This window comes from Diabrotica virgifera, chromosome 10 (assembly GCF_917563875.1).
Source record: "Diabrotica virgifera virgifera chromosome 10, PGI_DIABVI_V3a".
Lineage (NCBI taxonomy): Eukaryota > Metazoa > Arthropoda > Insecta > Coleoptera > Chrysomelidae > Diabrotica > Diabrotica virgifera.
Window position 1 is genome coordinate 38,043,444 of NC_065452.1, and position 13,285 is coordinate 38,056,728.

At 33.8% G+C, this 13,285-nt stretch overlaps 1 protein-coding gene across 1 annotated transcript in view; it reads right to left on the bottom strand.

Annotated features, from left to right (window-relative positions):
* The window catches only part of LOC126893014 (uncharacterized), a 132,537-nt gene that overhangs the window by 90,723 nt on the left and 28,529 nt on the right, over positions 1-13,285 (bottom strand). The gene's annotated exons all lie outside the window — the stretch shown is intronic.

Below are 13,285 nucleotides of genomic sequence, written 5' to 3' on the forward strand. Positions count from 1 at the left end.
CCTTTTTTTGTTTAGAATGAGCCAGAAAATCTAAAAAAAAAGGTTTTTGAGAGCAAAATATGAGATTTTTGAAATAGTATGCGGCATAAAAATCGGATGGACCCGTATAATTAACAATTAAAGAATAACGGTCTAAATGGAAGTTAGACCCGATTACCCTTCAGAATCGTGAAAATGAATGGCAATCTAAAAAGAATAATTTAAATATGAGTTTTTAAGTCTCGAAAATGTGTATGTTCGCCTTTTTCATATTTTAAATCCCTTGTAATTCAAAACTATTAACTTCTCAAAAAAATGACAAGATATCTTGTTTGTTTAGAATCACAAAAAAAAACAAAAAAAGTTTTCAGGGGAAACATAGGAGATTGTTGAAATAGAGCGCCACCGCACCGGCGTAAAAATCGGATGGACGTGCATTATTAGCAATTAAAAAAACAGAAGTCTAAATTGAAGTTAGACCAGACTACTCTTCAGAATCTTGAAAATGAATGTTAAAACTTAATTTAAGCACTTGGCAACCTTAAAAATAATAATTTAAATATGAGTTTTTAACCTTCAAAAACAGCGATTTTCGCATTTTTCCGATTTTAAATCGCTTATAACTCAAAAACTATCAACTTTTGAGAAAAATGACAGAATAACTTTCTTGTTTAGAATGACCCAAAAAACCTAAAACATATTTTTCGGAACACAAAAGATAATCTTTTGAATTTGTTTACAAAATTATTTAATTGATATAAAAAAATATACAGATACAAAAACCGTGTGTGTTTCTTTTTAAAGTTAAAACAGAAATTAAATATGATTTTTCTCGAAATATGAGTTTGATGAACTGACCGACCCTTTTTCTTCATTTCCACGCCAATGGTCGGCACTGTCATCAAAGAGACTAAAGAGCCGACACAGTGGCGTAGCTAGGGTGGGTGACACCCGGGGCGGTAATCGATGGTGTCACCCCAAATCCTAAAAATCCGATAACCGTATGTTTTGAATAATGAAAAAATTAAGAATTATAGTTAACGAAACTGCAGTAAATAGTATATCATCGTCGTCGTCTAACCGCTATCGTCCACTGCTGAACATAGGCCTCTTAAGTTTCTGCATGTCTCCCTATCTCGAGCTACCACTCTCTAGTTCCCGGCAGTTCTATATAATAGTTTATTTACTTTTTTGTTTTACACTATGTGAATGAATTAAAATATTTTTTAGCTTTACTAGCGAAAAGTTCTGAAATCACATTTTCTATATTTATGTTTTGTGTTGCTTCATGTTCGACAGTTAATCATCATCATCCAGCCTCAATAGTCCACTGCTGAACATAGGCCTCCTCCCCTCGTTTCCATCTCCATCTATCCTGCGCCGCTCTGATCCAGTTTTTTTAGCTTTCTTAAGTCGTCAGTCCATCTTGTAGGCGGTCGACCGACGCTTCTCTTGTCTTCTCCTGACCTCCATTCCAGTAACCTCTTCGTCCATCGCCCATCTGTCGTTCTGGCTATGTGTCCTGCCCATCTCCACTTCAACCTGGCTATCCTTTCGATGACGTTAGTCACCTTTGTTCTTCTGCTAATTTCTTCGTTTTTGATTTTGTCTCGCATTGTTATTCCTAACATTGACCGCTCCATTCTCCTAACATTAATTGCTCCGTTCGATAGTTAATAAACCGAGGTTATTAAGCCTTGTTGACGTCATTGTTTCTCGCAAGTAATTCTTGATTGATTTTAGCTTCCCAAAACTTCTCTCACATGAAGCAACCGATGCAAAAATGGTCATAAACAAGTTTAAGGCGACCAAGTTTGGGAGAGATTCCATAAAATCGCATTCCACCATGAATTTTAAAAAGTCTACAGCTAACCATTTAGATACTGTAATATTGGCCGCTTGTAAAAGTCTTCTAAGCCTTGGTATTTCTAGCAGGAGGTCTTCTTCTGATACCTCTTCATGGTAAAAGTCACAAAATGTTGAAACAGCTAATTTCAACTGTTTACTGTTCGTGGAAAAGTAAAGTGTGTGTCTGCACAGCCTCGAACAAAAAAGCCATATGGATGGACTGATCTGGTTTCGAGTTCAACATTGATTGTCAAAACATTTCAACATAATATTATCTTTTTGAAGTTCGGCTCGAAGTGTAGAGTTTTTAGGTAGAAATGTCGTCGTCTTCATATTTTGTCGTTGCAAAATATATGTATTACTTTATTTTATAATATGATTATGTTTTTCTTCAATATAAAGACGAAGTACCCCTATTTTGGTCGCTGATTGATCAATGCCTTTAATTATACAAAGCGGGCATAAGGTTATGTGTGGCACCTCTGGTGTATAAATTTTCTTGTTGATGAGAGACTTTGTAAATTGAAGGAACAACACTATAAAAATGTTCTGCCAATACTTTAACTGCAGCCAGCATAGTGCGCAGTGACTGAGAACTCCAACGCGTTGTGGAAAGTCGCTTAACAGATGTTTTGCTGTGTTTAATAAGCACTTCCTAGCAGCTAATGGAAACACATAAATAACTTAAAAATTGCTTCTTCAGTTCTGGAAAATGTTATACAAGATGTGTTTTGTGCAAAAGAGTGCTGGCCACATAAATTAATTAAATGATCAATAGATCCGAGGAAAATGGCCTTTTTGATTTTTGCTTTAATAATAGCTTGTATTCCTCCATGTACGCCGCTCATAACAGATGCATTATCGTATCCCTGTGAACGGTATTTCATAATATTTCTACACCATCAATTTCAAGCTTCTTGAGAATTTCGTTACTTAGATTAACTGCTTTTTTCCATTTAACGGAAAAAAATCCAAGAAATGCTTCTTACACCTCGACTTCTCTCGGTTTCGTCACAGTATAAAGAGGAACAGTATAAAGAGGAACAGTAAAATTTCTTCTATGTAGGCACTTTGATCTCAAGAAGTACTACCGGAAGTTAACCGGTACGTAGCAATGCGAGAGTGGTACTCTAGCGGTCTAGCGACTGGGAACCTTGCGCGGTCGCCATGCGCCTTTTTTACTTCTTACTTCTTTACTTCTTTTTACGATTTTACTTCCAATTTTTCTCAGAGCAGTTCTAGTGTCCCTATTTATACTGTGGTTTCGTGTGTTCACAAAATAATATCGAACTTTAGATTGATACGTGAGTAAAGTCACAAATTAATGATTTATTCTTTTGTGATCGGGTCTCTCGGGTGTCACCCCTGAAGGGGTGACACCCGGGGCGGACCGCCCCCCCCCGCCCCACCCTAGCTATGCCACTGAGCCGACAGTTGGCAAATTCCCGATGGAAACACTACCGTGAGTGTCAGGCTTTACCTCAGACTTGTCTGTCTGTGATCATCGTCTGCTGTTTGCTGATATATCTTGGAGAGGCTGTTTAGAATATGTAAATTAAAATATAACATGTTTACTTTTTTGGCAATATGACATTAATTTATTTTGAAGTCACTGAATATAATGATGTAAAACAATCATTATTTTGCTATTACTGACATTATTTGTCTAGTTTATTTATAAATTATCAAGCCTTGTTCCCATTCAGCGATATTCTATATCCCATGTAGGCCGTGACAATTGCTATTATTCATAAAACAATATTTTAGCACACATTTTATTTGTGATAATCGCCATAGATATCATTGTGCAAATATTTTGCAAGTGCCAGTCAAAATGTAAATATTTACCTACATATACATTTACAAGGTTTTGTCATAAGATACAAAAACTTGTTCTAGTAACACATCACAATACTAACAAATTTGTGCACATTTTATCTGTTTACTTAACCCGGCATCCGACAGGTGGGGTGTAGTACACCCCAACAATGCTGAAGAGCCCAAAACATAAGGAAATTTTGCATGTAGTGGCCACAGCGGCTAGATAGCTTTCTATTGCATATTCCTCTATGCGATGACACATAGTTTTTAGTCGTCTGTTTAGTTTCAAGTACTTTTGGATTTAAAAAAAGGTCACACCCCACGAGTCGGATTTTGTACTTTCTGCAGAATTGTCTTTATTTTCTTTTACTCCTATAAATAAGTAAGTATAGGTAAGTGAATAATCAGAGGTGTAACCAGGATGATCCTAAGGGGGGTGGGGTTACAACTACATGATGGTCTCTGCGGGATATGGAGCAGTAATTGTACTCCGGTCAACTTACGCATCCGAGGCTACAAAAATTACCATCAAGCTGAAAATTGGCAGGATTGTTCAAAATACCCTCATAAATGAAATCTAAAAAGTCCTCATAAATCCGACCCGTGCTAAAAATTTTACGCGGTGTCAAAGGTCACCAAATATGGTTTTTAGCGATTTTCAGCGAAACGGTAAGTTTTATCGTAAAATTAGTTCTGGCAAAAAATGTAGATTAGATAATTATCTATAAAAAATGCCTTACTACTTTTTTTCCTGAGAGCCACCGTTTTTGAGATATAACGATTCAAAAAATGGTAATGGTCATAATATGCGCACACGTTTCCACACCACCTTTGAGGTAGTGTACTTAGCGCGTTTTTTTTTAACGTGGTTTCACCAGTAGGCCTATTTCACGGATCTGTTATGATTCTGTTTAATTTAAAGCTATTTAATAGTTGATATTGGCAAGGGTTAAAAATGATAAAAGTTATATAAAGCGGTATAAATTAAAAAAAAAGGGAAATTTATCAAACTGGTTCATAATTTTCTAATACCTACTTCTGCTTCCCTTGTTCTTCTTCTCATTGTTCTTCTTCCTCTTCTTGTTCTTCTTCTTCTTTTTGTTCATCCTGGGTGCAAGTAAATTGTCCCAATAATGACACATCGCATGGCTCCTCGATAGAATCAAATGAATCCTCAATTGTTGGTGATTCAACATTGGAGCACGACCGGTTTTGACAATTAGTGCATGCTACCGAACAAAACAGTCCAACATTTTTGCAACCACATTTAGCGCTACATCCCTTTTTACAGTTGCAAAAAATTGTGTCAGGAGATTTTCCGGCGCAGGGGGAGTAAAGTTTGAATTGGTTCTAATGAACTGTCGACTAATTTCCATCCCCAGTCTTTTGGATCTAGCTGATAACCAAGCCACACTTGAACTTGGTAATATACCCGAAAAAGATGTTGATGAGCAGCCGCTGAGGTTGGAGGAAGAAAAGATAACTGCACTTGTTTTTTGTTTCGAGTACTTTTAAGAAAACATGCATATCGAAACTTATCTAAGCACGTAGTTTTCTTAGGCGCTCCATAAATAGAAAGAAGAAAGCTAATTCCGTTGGAAGTAACTTCTTGTGGAGTTGAATTAGTTTTTTTTAAAACTTCAGCACATTCAAGTAAATCTTGTTTTTCAAACATTTTAACATTCAAAATTTTCAAACAGTCGTTTTACCCCTCCTGAAAAATGCAGATGTCGCATCACAGCCAGTTATTGCGTGTAAAAATAGTATATGATTTTGACATTTTGCAAAAGTAGATAAACTTTTCGATGAATATATTTCCGATTGGTGTTGAGCTTTTCCAGGTTTAAAAAAAAGATAGTTTTTTCGATTGGAGTTCTACCAGTGAGTAATACGAGCAAGTCTACATCTTCACCTACAACAATAGTTGTATTTGTTAAATTTAATTGCTCTATGGCTGTTTCAATTATCATTACGTCAGCATCATTATTAGCTTGTTTTACCGATATATTTTCAGCAATAAACTTATCTTTCAGCATTGAAATGAACCGAGATTTGTTGTGAGTATTTGCAAGAAATTTCTGTTGAGTGGTAGATACTGTCATAGATTGATCAAATAAAATATTAGAAGATAAAGATGTTGCTGAAGTTCTACGACGTTGTTCTGCAGCTTTAATATTTCTCGTAAAATCATTATAGCCATCAAATACGACAGTAACTCTTGGACCAAAATGACGCCGTACATACTGAACGTATTTATCTAAGATAACGTTGAATGTTTCTTCGCTATCCCACACAATGCGATGTAATAGATATCCTCCATCAATGATGTATGTCGCTTTTATGTTAATATTAATATTTACCTTCTGAAAACAATCGTAAATGGCAGACTTTTGTGTTTTACGCATTCCAATGTCGTCAAACAATGATAAAGGGTATGGAGCCAATTCATAGCCAAAATATTCTTCAATTTCATCTTGAAATGCCGCAGTAATACTCATTCGTTGAAACAATAATACAGGGTCAACAGGTACTTTTTTATCGCGAACTTTTATGATACTATTCATAGCTAAAAGAGGGACAACTTTGTCAGCGCGTTTTAATTTAACCCTGCATCTCTCGGTAGACCGCAAGCTGTATAGTAGAAACATTATCATATTTATAATCTTATATTATTATGTGTATGTGTAATATAAGTTAAGTTGACCGATAGAATATTATGTTTACTTGTATTACAGCTTCAGTGATGTATATACCTGGTGTACTAATACATATTATGACGATCCACAACTCTTTGAATCGTTGTAGCTCAATAACAGTGGCTCTTAGGAAAAAAACTATTAAGATATTTTTTATAGATAATTATCTAACCTACATTTTTTGTTAGAGCTAATTTTACGATAAAACTTACCGTTTCGCTGAAAATCGCTAAAAACCATATTTGGTGACCTTTGACCCTGCGTAAATTTTTTAGCACGGGTCGGATTTATGAGGACTTTTTAGATTTCATTTATGGATGGTATTTTGAACAATCTTGCCAATTTTCAGCTTGATGGTAATTATTGTAGCCTCACTCCTATTTTTGAGTCTAACTAGACCGGTCTATTGTGTTAAGCGTATAGAGCTGAAAGAACATCCAAAAGTGGGGGGTGGTTATAACCCCAAACCCCCCTGGTTGCGCCTATGTGAATAATATTTATTACAGATTTTAACATATTTTTTTATTAGTCTAAACTAAAATGAATTACGAACGAAAATAAGCACGCCTTCAGGTCTTATGGGATGAAACAGACAGTGACGAATGTATACACAAGACAAGAGTGTAACATACAAGAGTGATTCGGAAGTAAGTGAAGAAATAGACATTGTTAGTGTAAAGAATCACTATCCTGACCAGCTTCAAGTTGTTGATGTTCCAGAAATCACAGACAACTAAACGTAAAGATGTCTTTTGAGATTTTTTAACTCTTTTAATTGCTGGGGTTTTTCACACCCCACCTGTCTGTTAGTGGCAAAAAAGTTCACCTGTCGGATGCCGAGTTAAATGTATAAATGTCCCAACATATATCCTCAACTTTTTCACGCATGTTGTCCAATGTCCATGTTATGAGGCCGGCTCAGTATGAAAAAATTTCTGGTTCTATTGCTTTGCCGATTTCGAAATTTTTGGGCAGAAATTGTTTAAATAATTTTTTCAAACAAATTCAAAAGATCGCCTTTTTTGTTCTGAAAAATATTTTTTCCAAAAAGTTGATAGTTTTGGAGTTATAAGCAGTTGAAAATCTAAAAAATGCACAAATACGCATTTTCGGGGTTTGAAAATAGCGTTATTCGGCGTTATCTAACTGCCCTACGAACTACCTGGGCCCATTAATCCCAAGTACCTTCTGCCCCATCGCCGAGAAAGTTGGGGATTAAGTCTTAATGACCGGAAATTCCAAATTTGATTATAGTTGAAAGTAAGAATATAAATATTTTCAGTTATTCACTTCAGTTGCAAGTATTACGGTATAGTGTCCGGTTTTGTCCGTTAGTGTTTAACTTTTAAACGACGAATCCAACGACCATGTTTAGTCCAAGGGGAGAACTTTTATTAATAATTAATGAATATAAATATTCAAAGGCCCATGTCTCCAAAGATGGAAAGTTAGATGTCGCTGCATCAAAAAAGGGTGTCAACAAAAAGTGCAGACAAAGGAAGGTGATGAAAATTACGTTATTCTTGAAAAAAGCATCGGTGGAGCATAATCATGCTCCAGATATCCACGTTGACCGGCAAATTTTTAGTAATTCTACAAAGAGGAAATCTGTAGAAGATATATGTGAAAGACCTTTAAAGATTGTCGACAAGGAATTGAGGACGGAAAATTTCAGCAATTTACCGCTGACGACGAAAGACTTGCGTTCGAAGAAATATCTATGCTGCAACACGAAAATCCACACCATCATTGCCCAAGTCACAGGAAGAAGTTCTACAAATGTTAGTGAACTTAAAATTAAAAACAAATACAGGTGAAAACTTTTTATTATCTACGAAAAATAATTCCGCTATTTTTAGTTGTTTCACATATCTTTACTTTTTGTGTAATGTAGATTCTTTGTATGTAGATGGAACTTTTCAATACTGTTCTAAATATTTTTGTCAGATGTTTACTATACATGGCTACAAAAATGGTTTTTATGTTCCTTTAGTATTTTGTTTGTTACCAAATAAATCACAGCAATCATACAAAAGTACCTACTTTTGGTACATTAATAACAATATGTACAGATTTGAATTTAAATTTCAAACCGAAGCGAATAATTTCTGATTTTGAAATAGCAATTCAAAATGCAGCCAAGTAGTGTCGCCCGACATTATTATTTTTTGTTGCAAATTTCATTTAACACAAAATTGATACCCAAAAATTCAAAATTTAGGTTTGTCCTCGGAATATAAAAATCAAACTGTTATTGGAAAATATTTAAAATTGTTTTTCGGCATCCCATATTTAGATCCAAATGATGTTGGTGGCTTTTTTTCTGATGACCTTTTTAATATTATGCCAGAAGATGACACAGTTTTGCAAATTTGTGATTGCCTAGTTGATAATTATTTAACGGAAGATTCAACATTTCCACCTTACATGTGGGCTTCAAATTCATCATCTCTTATATTTACTACAAACGCATGTGAATCATTTCACTCGAAATTTAACGAATGTTTCTATAAATCACATTCTTACATATTTAAATTTACAGACATTTTGTTAAATTTTCAAGCAGAAGTATATGTGAAAATTAGAACTGCACATAGATTCGAAAAAAAACTTGATAAAACGGCAAAAAGAAAAGTTGATTTTATTGAAAATAGGCTAAATGAATATTACGTTAATCAAAACATTACTAAATTAGACTTCATTAAGTCAGTTTGAAATTATTATTATGCAGCTAACTTTTAAAATCTAAAATATAGTGTTCACTGTTACTTATTTTAATCACTAATCAGATATTAGAATTAAGCATTGTTATTGTTTAACTGTAGATTTTGTTATTATATATAAGTTAATGTAGATTTATAAATAAACTTTATTCGATTATATTGTTATAGTTTCATTATTTAATCATTTAAAATTTTCGCTATGCTTTGGCAATTGGGTTCCTCTTTGAATACAATAAAGTAAAATAAAAATATTTATATGTTCACAAAAATATTATCTAAGTACCTAGGTAGCGTGGGGCAGTTCGTAGTCTCCCTTATGTTTATATGGGGATTAGACACAGGTTTATTCTTTTTATTATATTTAATATTTTCTTATTATTTTTCCTTCTACAATTTTTTTTGTAGGAGCAATATCTCTCGAGTTATGGGCGCAAAAAAGTAGACTCCTATGGAAATTTTCTATAATGGTCTGCTTTTCGACAGATCCTGCCTAAACCATAGAGGAAAATATGAATATCTTTGTTATAGATATATACAATTAGTAAAGAAATGAAAAGGTACTAGGTTGTTTTGCGGTTCGATATCAGTTTTGCGGTTTGATAAGAAGAACACAATTTTATGACTTAAGATACACTTTATTATTCAGTATAGTCTCCTTGAACATCAATACACTTGTTTCTGAGAAATTCCAATTTATAAATTAAATCCCTGAAGGGAGAATCTGGAAGAGCTGCAAAATACGCTTCCACAGATGTTATGAACTCATCGTTTGATGAAAAACGCTTTCCACGCATAATTTTTTTAGGTATTGAAACAAATGGAAGTCGCTAGGAACCAGATCTGATAAATACTGTGGATGCTCCAACAATTCGAACTTTAATCAATGGATTTTAGCCATTGGTAAAATGCTCGTATGACCCAGTGCGTTGTCCTGATGAAAAAGGATTTTTTTCTTTGGCAAACCGGGTCTTTTTTCAAGATTTTTTTTCTTCAGCTGGTTTAAAAGGTTACAAGAATATCCAGAATTTATTGTTTAATCAGTTTGCAAGTAATTCACAAAAAAAGTTTCTCTCGCATATCAAAAACTGATGCTAAAATCTTCTTGGCCGATTTCTGAACACGAACTCATTTCGGAGCTAAAAAACCAGGTCCTACCACTCTGTAGCCTCTTGTTTTGATTCAGGATCATGGTGTTACACCAAGTCTCATCCAATGTGACAAATCGATGCACAAAATCTACTTTATCCTTTTGAAAAGACTCTAAATTTTGCTGAGAAATAGTGATGAGCGAGACTGGTCTTGGTCTTGCGGTCTTGGTCTTGCAAAGACCAAAACCAAGACCAAGACCCCCTTTTGGTTGCAAGACCAAGACCAAGCTTGCAAGAACAAGACCAAGACCAAGACCGAACCTTGCAAGACCACGCAAGACCAAGACCAACCTGCAAGACTCTTGCACTTTTTTGAGAAAAATTGGTTTTTATTATTTAACATTATTTTTTTAGTTCAATAATATATACTGACATTGTAAGAAACCTTAAACAATATCGAATTTTTAAAATACATAATATTTTGGTTATATTTTTAAGTCGTTTTGATTAAGTCAAACGGTTTGCATTTTCTCAACCTCCAAAGTTTTCAAACGGCGACAATTCAAGGACAATTGAAATTACTTGTAAGACAAAAAAATGTAATTATAGATAGGGTAATCCATTTTAAAAAAAATGCAATTAAAAACGGTTTTTATGTACTAGTAGTTTTCGCTTTTTTGTCTAATAAAAATATTGACACTTATTTGAAAAATATCATAAAAAAATTCATTTGAAATGAATACAAAAAATATCATAATAGATTTTGAAAAGGGATTCACAATGCTGTAAAAGCATTGTGGCCTGAATAAAAAATAACTGGTTGTCGATTGTAATGTGTCAAGCTTGGTATCGCAAAATCCAAAGCTTAGGTTCAGTTTCTAAATATAATGACAAAAATTCAGATACTGGGAAATTTTTAAAATTATTTTTTGGATTAATTTTTTACAATCAACGAAAGTTGGAAGTTGAATTATTTGTGAAAATCCCGGATGACAAACGCGTAAAGAATTTTACTGATTTCATAGTTGAAAACTATTTGGAAGAATCTAGGTTTTCCCCAGAAAGGGCCAGTAGTACAAATAGTATGTGCCGCACTTGAAATGCATGCGCATCATTTCAGTGTGTTTTAAATTCTAGTTTTTACTACCCACATCCGAATATTTTCAACTTTTTAAATGTCATAATGGGTATTCAATCCAAAAATATGTGAAAATAAAAAGTGCGAATAACTCGTGTTACGAGAGCAATGTAGTTTAAATAAAATTAAAGAACTGCAAGATAACAAATTACAGAATTAAGCGTTTATAACTCCCCATTAGGTTTAGTTATTATGTTATAGTATTAGGTCTATAAATAGGTATGGTAAATATGTACGTATTTACTAAAAAGTATGTTTTAGTTAGTTTATAAAAAAAGTTAATTATATTAAATAATGTTTAAATAGAGTAAAAAATATTTGATTTTTGTGTTGTCTTAAAAAAATTTAATTTATGTTCTTAAATTTGACCCTCGTAGGATAAATACTACAGTGTTCGAGTGAAAGGAGCAGATTATTATCTGTTAACAACTATAAACCGTTTATCCCTTGTCGTAAAATCCGTGAATTGAAGGTCCCCGACCATTTGTGGCACCTTTAAGAAGCTCTTTTTCTTTAACATTTTATTAAAATACAGGGGCAATAAACAATAATCCAGACTCAAGACGTGGTCTGAAGGCAGGCGGCAGGTATCGACAGCATGCAAAATACAACGTGACACAACCGAAGGCCGGCAATTGCAACAAGGGTTGTAAATGCAGGTTTTTCCTACTGATAAACATTACCATTATAAAAATATACAGGGTGTCCAGAAACTCTACCGACAAACGAAGACAGGAGATTCCTCAGATAATTTTAAGACAATTTAACCCAATTCACCTAGTCCGAAAATGCTTCTTAAGGGAGCTAGAGCTCTTTGAAGATGGCGTCATGAAATTAGTTTTTCTTAAATACCTCCAGAACACATCTATTTAGAAAAACGAAAATTGGTATGCATATTTACTTTTCAGAGATGAATCGATTCCATCCATTGCAAATTTCTAGTACCGGTCATAGGCGTCCGTTTTGGGTAGAGCAACGGGTATTTTATCGCATAACTTTCTTGTCCTTAACTTTTATGCATTTTTGACACCGGATTATTAAATTGTGAGGTATTTTAGTACTAAAAGGTACTCTTGCTTTAAGTCGGTAGGACACACCGTTTTCTAGAAAAATCGATTTGAAAGTTTTTCGTTTTTGGAATTTGAAAAAAAATTGAATGAACTTTTCAACAGAATACGAAGTATTTTAGCAACATAAAGTAAGAGTAACTTTTAGTACTCGAATACCTCATAATTTAATAATCTAGTGTCAAAAATGCTCAAAAATTCAAGACAAAAAAGTTATGCTATAAAATAACTGTTGACCTACCCAAAACGGACGCCTATGACCAGTACTAGAAATTCGCAATTAATGAAATCGATTTATCTCTGGAATATAAATAAATGTACCAGTTTTTGTCTTTCTAAACAGTTTTTTTTTGAATTTTTTTTTTATTTAAAAAGCGAAAAATTTTCAAATTGATTTTTCTAGAAAACGGTGTGTCGTACCGATTTAAAACAAGAGTATCTTTTAGTACTAGAATACTTCACAATTTCCTAATCCAGTGTCAGAAATGCATAAAAGTTAACGATAAAAAAGTTATGCGATAAAATAACCGTTGCCCTACCCAAAACGGACGCCTATGATCGGTACTAGAAATTTGCAATAGATGGATTAGATTTATATCTTGTAGATAAATACGCGTAATAATTTTTGTTTTTCTAAATAGAAGCGTTCTGGAGGTATTTAAGAAAAACCAATTACAAGACGTCATCTTCAAAGAGCTCTAGCTCCCTTAGGAAGCATTTTCGGACTAAGTGAATTGGGTTAAATTATCTTAAAATTATCTGAAGAATCTCCTGTCTTCGTTTGTCGGTAGAGTTTCTGGACACCCTGTACTCTAATCTCTTTATATAGAGAGAAATAATTAGGTCATTAGGTGAATGTATAATGTTAAAATTGGTATCCGTTTGAAACTACATTCTACATTCTGTTAAAATTTTAAAGCAAAAA